The sequence below is a fragment of the Apodemus sylvaticus genome, chromosome X (genome assembly GCF_947179515.1).
Source record: "Apodemus sylvaticus chromosome X, mApoSyl1.1, whole genome shotgun sequence".
Classification (NCBI taxonomy): Eukaryota; Metazoa; Chordata; class Mammalia; order Rodentia; family Muridae; genus Apodemus; species Apodemus sylvaticus.
This window is the reverse complement of record NC_067495.1, coordinates 46,558,773-46,568,748: the sequence shown is the minus strand read 5'-3', so window position 1 is coordinate 46,568,748 and position 9,976 is coordinate 46,558,773. Positions and strand designations below refer to the sequence as shown.

The 9,976-nt window shown below is 37.0% G+C and overlaps 1 protein-coding gene across 5 annotated transcripts in view; it reads right to left on the bottom strand.

Annotated features, from left to right (window-relative positions):
* The window catches only part of Tasl (TLR adaptor interacting with endolysosomal SLC15A4), an 18,917-nt gene extending 9,158 nt beyond the window's left edge, over positions 1 to 9,759 (bottom strand). For 2 of the 5 annotated variants that reach the window (XM_052171164.1, XM_052171163.1), the window contains exons 1-2: positions 9,513 to 9,759; positions 5,754 to 5,956 (exon numbers count right to left, since the gene is read on the bottom strand). The gene's annotated coding sequence lies outside the window, so the exon portion shown is untranslated. The remainder of the gene's footprint in view (positions 1 to 5,753; positions 5,957 to 9,512) is intronic. The other 3 variants (XM_052171167.1, XM_052171162.1, XM_052171165.1) reach the window with 2 other exon arrangements.
* Positions 9,760 to 9,976: the final 217 nt, after the last annotated feature.

Below are 9,976 nucleotides of genomic sequence, written 5' to 3'. Positions count from 1 at the left end.
TTTTGAGATATGGCACTGGTGCTGTCTGAAATTGGGTTGGGGGTATGTTTAGCTTTATTCCTCTTAAGCCTACAAGAGATGGGATATCTGAGTACAAATATCCGTGTCTAGGGAATGCCAGTATGATGAAATATATCCATAAGGCTGGCACTTGAGAGACAAACACAGAAGGCTCCATCTATCTCCTATGATCCAGACTAGCCAGGACTCCACTGAGAGACTATGTCTGAAATGACACGGGGAGTGACAGAAGGAGGGAAATTCATTCCACCAGAGAGCTAAGTTACTACTTAAAGTCAATAATAAAATCAGCTTCCATAAAGAGGACGTCGGGAGCCTCAGAAACTTTCTGGTATTTGTAATAATGCCCCATAATACACACCACGTTGTCTTGTTACAGATCTTTGCAAAGACTGCAGGAGTTTTAAAAATGCTGAATTGATCCCATTTTTAGTTTCAGGTGTTAAAATTGAGCAGCTTTGGAACAATGCATCCAATGTTCCCAGGCATTCAGACACTATCCATCAGAAAACAGAATTTACACTTACATTATCTAATTTTTCAAATACTCAGCTGCTTGTGTGTAAAGTGAGTATTCTGTATCTCTGAAAGTTGACTATTGCCTGAATTTAGGAAGAGGACTAGTGAATTTAACCAGAATCAGATGTTTTTGAGAACTGGCAGCAGAGGGCAGTAGAAAGCACAGCACAGAGCTTTCTGGAAGAGTTCTGAAGCTGTACAGACTAACGCTGCACAGAAATTACAAACAGAAATATAAAAAGATAATTGGTTTGAGCTGTACTTTACAGCCCAAACCTATAATACCAGCATTCTGAAAACTGACACAGGAACATAGCTGTGAGTTTGATGCCAACTTGGGGTACATAGCAAGACCCTGACCAAAAAGGGTTTGCAGGTAAAGCTGGTATCACAGTTCATTAGGTAAAAGCATTTGCCAAAAAGTCCAATGACCTCACTTTGATCCCCAGAACCCACTTGGTAGAAGATGAGAACCAACTTTGGCAAATTTTCTTCTGAGCTCCACATAAGTGCCATTATACCCACACACAAATAAATAATAGATAGATAAATGTAACTTAGTTTTTAAAAAAATCTCATCGTATAATCACAATTTAATACACAACTAGAATGAACACAGTGTTATGTATTACAGAATCCTTTTAAAAAACTCACAAAACAGAGAATGAAAACTTCCTGTGACTATTTTAGTTTGTTTCTAGCATTTTTCTTAATAATCTTTATTGCCTATGAAATGTGTAAAAAATCTATCATGATATCTCAAAGGCATACTTAACTTTGAGTAACTGAACTTAATGGATTAAGTTGTTCATATACTTTATTGTTTGAATTTTTATTTCTTATCTCAGAGAAGCTTGTTCTCTTTCTCATCTCTCTCTCTCTCTCTCTCTCTCTCTCTCTCTGTGTGTGTGTGTGTGTGTGTGTGTGTGTGCTTGGATTCTATCACTGGTTAAGTGTGAAAAGAAGACATTTAAGGACATCTGCTGTAATCATTACCAGACAGCGGCATACCAAAATTAGCCTGGTTTGCAAGTTCATAAACTAGAACTATGGGCTAAAGTGCAGTACTTTGCTCAATCATTTACTTGTATTTCTGAAGAAACTTCAATATAAACTCTTCCTTCTAGGTCTCTAAGTATCTGTCTGCATATATTTACCATAAAACTCTTGTTACAGCTTCTGTATATAGACACACATTTGACTTATACTCTAGAACAGAAACACAAGATCAAAGAGAAAATCCCAGTGATAGCACATGTCTAATCCCACCACTAGGGAACCAGAGACAGGAGGATCAAAAATTTAAGGCCAGATTTGTCTACAAATTCTAAGCCAGCTAGGACTACATAATGAGAACCTTTATAAACTACAAAAGAAAAACAAAACAAAAAGAACTAAAGAGAGGGGACTTTGTAAAGGAGACATCTAAAAACACTGCCTGATAAGGATAGCAAATATTTAAGGTATTATAGGTCATGCAGAGTCTGTTGCAACTCTGCTATCATAGAAGAAAAGCAGACACAGACAACATGCAAACAAATTGTTATGGCTGAGTTCCAATTAAACTTTATTTATAAAAACAGAGTCCTGGTCTGTGGTTTGCTTAACCTTGACCTTAATCAACTACTGGGTATAGTAGCATATTGCCAACACTTAAAGAATTACTTCAAAATTAGTCTGGGCTATGTTATGGTAAGTTTCAGGCAAGCTTGTGCTTCAGAATAAGTCCCTGTCTTAAAAAATACAAAACAACAAACAAACCAGAGGCAGACACAGAATGACTTAGTGGAGCATACCCTGACCCTATGTATTGGGAATTTGAGGCTGAAGATCATGAGTTCAGAACCAGCGTGGACTTAATATAGAGACCTGAACTCAAAAGAGAGAGGAGCAGGAAGGGAAGAGGAGGGAAGAAAAGAAGAAGAGGAGGAGAATACACAGGAAAAACAGGGAAAGGGGAAAATGCAAATAGAGTAAATTGGATCAGACATCATGATAACAACTCGGCTTTGGTTGCTTTCTATATTTTACTTCTAATCTTTCAACAATATTGGATATTAAATATTATCATAGCTGTCAAATGAGGAACTGACAAGATTATAGATACAACTACAAAAATGTCCATTTGAGGGAAAGAATGAGAGGAAGCAGGAGTAGCAGTGCAATCCCTGGAAATGATGAGAGTATATCATCAACATGTATAATATACATCAATGACAACATCAAAATAAATTGCGTTAGTATATGGACTATATAGACTAATTAATAAGTATGTGTTAATAAAATGTGTATGAAGGGAAAACTGCCCTTCCTGAGGTCATACAGCTACTGTTTACTGAAAGCAAGTTTGAAGCTCTTGTTTATAAACTCCAAAGCCTGTATTTAGAACATAGTGTTCTGCTGCATAGTTGAAAGTAGTTAATATCATACAGTTATGATACCAGGCACGTTTGTTCTTCCAAGAAAATGGATTTCTTCCAAGAAATCCCTGACTTTGGTTAATAACAACAGCACTTGCCAAGTAAAAAGAAGATGCCATGTAGTCTATACTTTGTACGTCAATGCTTGTTGATAAACAACTTACCCTCTGTCTTTGAATATAACATTATTAACATTTTCCTTAACTATTCCCAATACTGTGTAGTCTAGTATTTCATTAGTCTTGATTTTACAACTACCTTCCACAGGTAATTTAATTTTACCAATGTACTGTTTACACATCAACCAAACATCTAGCTATTTCAGGCCCTTGTGATGTGTGGTCTGCCTGCTTAACTTCATCTCTGCCTGTTCACAACAGGAATGTAGACCCTGAGTGGGCTGAGCTTATTCCAAATCCATCTACCCCAATTAACATCCTAGGGAGAATTTATTCTCCTGTTCTGAGAACTTAGGCTCTATAGTTACCCATGGCCCATCTCATAATTTCCGGGTCTCTCCTCAAACATTTAACACTTCAGAGACTCTCTTCCTGGATTAGAAAAGGATTCTTCATTCATCTCTTCCTAATTGCAAGATAATTACCAGGATTATGTGGGATGTTAATAAAAACCCAACCAATACCATAATCTCTAAAATAATTGAAACTGTGTGTAAGAAAGAAATAATGGCAATAGCAAAGAGAGATTGCCAATTGGTGTAGAAGTGGAACGGTAGTAAGCTAGAACATATCTTGTCTCTTGGAATACTTTCAGTAAGGACAAACTAAGACACTGGAAGAGGCTGTACTGAGATGGGTACAAAGGACACCTCCAGTGATCAAACTCAAATGGAGGCAGTGAGCTGGAACCACCACCCAACATTGTGTTGTCAAATCTGGTAGGAAAAAAAATCAAAGTAAAATGTTGGATGCTATTTGTAGATGATCTTGAGCTAGTGCTCGAATTTGCCATCAAGTCTGCTAGTATAAATTTATCACAGCTGTGTGTCATAGAATACACCTGTAATTCCAGCACTCAGTAGTCAGAGATAAGAGAATCAAGAAACAATCTTGATTACATAGAGATTTTGAGGCTAGTGTGTGCTGTTAGAGCTTATATCAAAATAAAGGGAAGAAATAGTAGCCTTTATACAGTGTTGACAATTTCATTTGTATCAACATTTATAAACTTCTTTCATTGTAGTAAATCCTTTATGATAATGCATGCTGATTTTTTCTTGTTTTGAGCAGCAAACTTACTAGAATACAGCTATTATTAAATTTAATTTTGGTGTTTAGGGTGCAGGATCTCACCTAGCTCAAGCTGACATGAAGCTCATTACACAGCCAAGAACATTCTTGAACTCCTGATATTCCTGCCTCCACCTCCCAAAAGTTAGGATAAGAGACGACATGCACTATCAGGAGTGATAACACACACCTATGATCCTAACACTGGGACTCTGAGGCAGAAGGATCAAAAGCTTAGCCATACAAAGTAATACGCTTGAGGTCAGCCTGACGTCATAAGACTCTGTCCTAAAAGCTCAAAAAATAGAACCTAAATAAAATATCTTTTCTTTCTGGACATGGTGGTACACATCTGTAATCCTAGCCTTGAAGAGGTGGGACAAGGAGCATTGTTTCAGGTTCTAAGCCGGTCTAATCAGTCTATGTAGCAAGTACCAGGCCAGACAGAGCTATAGAAACACGCTGTCTCAAAAACAAAACAAAACAAACAAACAAAATATAAACTCTGTTCTTTAGAGCTAGAAATTATTAACGGCTCAATCATATATTTTAGATTATATCCTGAATAGTTCATCTTACTTGTCTGTATTTCTTTTGCATTATTAATGTGTGTGCAGATACATGCATATATGAAGGTTCTCATGCCTACAGAGAGTAAAGATGAAGCTTGCATGCTATTTCTTGGGCACTGGATGCCTTGTTTTGTGGGACAATGGCTTCCAATGGCCTGGAGTTCACCAAGTATGCTAAGCTGGGTGCCCAGAGAGCCCTAGGGTCTCTGCCTCCTTTGCTCTGGGATTACAAAGGCACATTGCCATGTCCCATTTTTATTCAGATTCTAAAATCCAAATTCAAATGCACAGCAAGCAATTTATCTACTGAACTATCTTCCCAGCCTCATATTGGTAGGCATTTTTTTAAAGTCAGTATATAAAGTAACAGGTTTATCACACATTCATACACATATGACATTATACTTTGTTTCTTATTAATTCTCATCCCCTACTACCTTCTCCTGGCCTTCTTGCCTGCCTGTTGCTGATCCTGTTTCTCTCATTACCCTATCTCTCCCCTGACATTTCCCTCTTAAGGTTTCTTCTTCCCCTCACATGACCTTTTTCTTGATTTAATACACACACATACACACACACACACACACACACACACACACATATACAAATGAGAAAAGTTACTACAAACACCCTGATTTTATTCTTCTTTACAGCAGAATGAAATTCCATTGTGTGTATCTGCTGCATTTCCTTTATCTAACCATTGGCTGATGGACATCTAGGCTCCTCCACTATCCTAACTAATAAAACAAGAAATAAGGATGTGCAAGTATCTCCGTGGTACACTGCCTTAGAGGACTTCAATTATATACCCAGGAGTGGTGCAGATAAGTTGTATTTTCTACTTCTGGTTCTTTTCTTTAAGACAGGGTCTTCAACCTGTGGTAAGCCATCTGCCTTGGCCTTCTAAGATCTGTGATTACAAGTGTGAGTCAACACACTTGACTTCTACTTTTAGTTATTTGAAGTACCTGTATACTGGCTTCCATAGTGGATTCACAGGTTTACAATCCCACCATAAGCACAGCAGGGTTCATCTGTCCCAGCATTTTTACCAGAAATTGTTGCCTTTTTTTGATGACGATGATAGACAGATAGTCTTTCTGAAAGGAGTGAGATGGATTCTCAATTCAGTCTTAATTTTCATTTCCCTGATTCATTCATTTTTCAATTCCTGTTATAAAACAAAATTTGTGATTAACTACTCTTTTGCCACATATTTTTTCAAGGTAGGGTTATATACTAGGTGTAATGAAATGTTACCATGTACATTGCACTTGAGATGCAGAGGCTTCTGGTCCACCACAAGTTCAAAGCTAGCCTGAACTACATAGGAAAACTGTCTGTCAAAAATAAAAGAAACTAAGCAAAATCTTCTTTTTCTATACTAATTTGACTTATACCAGTAAATAATTTCAATGTCAGCATTGCTGGTATTGTTATGTTAAAAGACAATAACTACATCCAAGAGTTTTACCTGATTATAAAATTACTCATTTCAGAATGTGTGCACTTTGGTACAGAAATATTAGTAAATATAATCTTTCATAATTTTGATGTTTCTTTATATTCTTCCTTACCACTTCATACATTTGAAAAATCAAACATTATGAGCACTTTTTAAAAATACTTTAAATATACTTTTATAACAAAGGGATTTTGGAAATAAGGAACACCTTTTCTAGCTTATAAATTCACATTTCTTTTCTGTTTTTGACATAAGGTTTCATTCTGTAGCCTGGGTCAGCCTTAGACATACTGCATATGTCAAGCTGTCCGTGAACTCACATCAGTTGTCCTGCCTCAGCTTCTCCCACTCTCCAATTACAAGCTTGATCTTACATAATTATATTATCCTTATGTAAAAAGCTGCTTATATTCTTGGAAAATATACACTCAAGAATTTATGGATGGTATGTTCAATGAGGCCAACAACATATTCTCAAAATATGTCAGAAAAGCAAGACAGAGAGAAGTGAGAAATAAACACGGCAAAATAATACACCAAATTAATGTGCCTGGTGTAGATGTGGATGCTCACTGCGTTATCTCAAGGGAGCAGAAAGGGATAGTTGTTTGTTTCCTTATTTCTCTTTTTATTTAGTTTGGTTTTTTAAATGAAGTTTCTCTATGTGTAGCCCTGACAGTCCTGAAACTTGTTCTGTAGACCACCTGGTCTTGAATTCACAGAAATCCACCTGCCTCTGCCTCCCAAGTGCTGGGATTAAAGGCCCGTAAGCTTGAGGGGTTGTAATTCTGAAGAGTATTACAAATCTGCTAAACATTCATGTCACAATAGACTGTTTTTCAGATGATGTTTACGTGAGTGTGATGGTGTATGCCTTTCACCCCAACACTGACAAGGTAGAGACAAGCATACCAGGTGTTCCAGATGTGTCTTAGTCACTTAGTGGTTTCAAGGACAGTCTCTACTAAATGAGACTCATATCACACAGAACCAAACAAAAAAAATAATTCTACCATGCTATGAATGTTTACATAGTTTTCAATACTCTTTATATCTACAAAGCTTCTCCATCTTGGAAACAATTGTTCCAGACAGGCTCATGCAAGAAAGGCAATAGAGCATCAATATGAATAGTCAGACCAACCCAAGTTCAAATTCAAGCATAGATAGATGATGTGCACAGAAGGAAGGATGTTTGAGGTAAACAAAAAACAAATAAACAAAACAAAAAAAGACTAAAACAAATTTCATGCACCCATGCATTCCCTGTCTTTAATACCAAATTGCAGGCTTTCCTCAAATCATCCAGATAACAGTTTGAAAAGCAGTATCACTTTAAACTATATTCACTTTTAATATGTCCTGCCACATAGAAGAGCACTATCACTAGCTTGCTGAACTGAATCATTGAGACTGAAATTCAATGGGAATATAATATGGTTTCTTTCTCTTCTCTAAGTCATCAGCACAACCGAAGTCAAGAGCAATGTTGTCGCTGCATATTCTGCTTGTTAGGCCTTCTCTCTTAAAATGCAGAATCTAAACACTATAGCAGTAGCAAAAGAGAACTAATGAACTTATAATAAGAAAGGGCTTGAAGGCTGAATACAGTAGTGCTGGCTTGTTATCTCAGTAGTGAGGAGGCTGAAGCTTAAGATTGCTGCAAGTTCGTAGACATCCAATGCTACACAGTATGGTTTAAGGCCATCCAAGGCTATATAAATAGACTTTGTGTACACACACGCACACACACACAGACACACACATACACACATACACACATACACACACAGGGTAGGGGTTGGGTACACAGGTAAACTGTTAACAGCATCAGACTTATTGGTGCATGCCTATAATCCTAGCACTTTGGAAACTGAAGCAGGAAGTACACAAATTGCATTCCAGTGTACATTACCAAGGAAGAATTCATCTCAAAGAAAATTAAAAAGACATAGTCACAGAACCACAGCCATGGAGTTTGGCTAATTTGCCTGCTTTTCTGAATTACTCAGAAAAGCATAATGTTTCCTTCTCTCTTTTTTTTCTATCTGTGGTCTAGGCATGCTTCTGAACATGCTTAAATCACATGGCATGACTTTCTATTCCTCCTGTCCATCTTCCTCCTTTGGTCAGCTGCCGAGATTTACAGCTTGCCTGCCCTAGGGTTTTTGCCTTTAAATACTAATAAACATGTCATCCAGCTTACAACTTTTAAAAATTAATTGATTAAAGTAATTTTAAACATGTTTGACCAAATCAGTCACATATTTCAAATTTAAACAGAACATATTATACTTTGCCTAGTGGCTCATACCTAAAATTTCAACCCATAAGACATGGAGGTAGGAGGATTTCCATGAATTCAATGCTAGCCTGGTCTACATAGTGAGTTTTGGATTAGCCGGGGCTACATAATACAACCCTACCTTCGAAACAAACAAACACAAATTGTGGGTTAGCTTGAGGAACTGACTACATGCATCAAACATTTCAGTGTGTATTATACATATAGCAGACTTCACAAATAAAATATCTTGCTGCTATGCCATTTATAGAGCTTCAAGCTTCCTTGCAGACATGTACCTTAAAATCCTGTTACTTAGCAGGCATGGTAGATCACACCTGAAATCCCAACACTCAAGGGCCAAGGCAAATCACGGCTGGTTCAATTCAAAGTCAGTCTGGGCTACAGAGTGAGATCTTATATCAAAGAAAATAAGTAACTAAATAAGTAAGTAAGTATGCAAATAAATAAATAAATAGATAAATAAGTAAGAAAGAACATTTTAAGCTGAACCTTAAACTCATAGTGACAACTATTCAGGAGATTAAAAATAAAAGTCAAGCTCTATCTGGCCAGACATTAATGAGCTTGTTTCTTAGAAAATAAATTTTTAAATGTAACTTAGTAATAAAATATTTGCCTAGTATGTGCAAGGCCCAGAGTTCAATAGCCAGCACTAAACAGCAAGCAACAGCAGCAGCAACAACGATAAAATAAGTCACAACACTGTTTTTAGAACTATCCGAAAGGACATAAGGATGTAGGGAAGGAAGTATTTAGCTTAATTTTTATTACTTAACTGTCTAGCCTCAGTAAATATTGGATCAAGTTCCTAGTCACTCTAATTTAGTAAGCAAAGAAAGCCTTTCTGATGACATAAGTGTAGGCTTGAGTTCTAATGGTAAAAGGCTAAGAAAGTGTAGGAAAAGGAAGGAGAATAGTTGATAAGAGAATCAAAGGGCCCATCGCCCCCCTTACCTTCACCAGAGTCTACTCCTTGGATCCTGCAGCAACACAATGACTGACCTAATAGAGAAGAACTAGCCAGGCAGGGCTCTTTCCAAAAAGATCTCAAGCCTCTCACTGACGAGGCCACTAAGACACTGAGCAGCTCCCTTCTTTGTATCACTGATCCTATGGAACAAGAGTTGTTTCACTTAAGTCTAGTTTGTTCTAAAGAAGGAGCGGGAAGTCCCAGGAAATGGGCAGGAGGTAACTGACAAAGCCACACTGGGTCACAGAATGGTGTTTCTTCCTCTTTTTTGAAAAATGAAACCTATCTGTGAAACTATCTTGTGTTTTTTAAAAGAAAAAAAAAACAGTTGTTGGTCGCACATTACAGTAGTAAAACATCTGGTAAACCTATTCCACAGGAGAGCAACACGCACACATGACTTTTTAAAAAATCTGTTTCTTGATTAATTATTAATAATCTATGATTT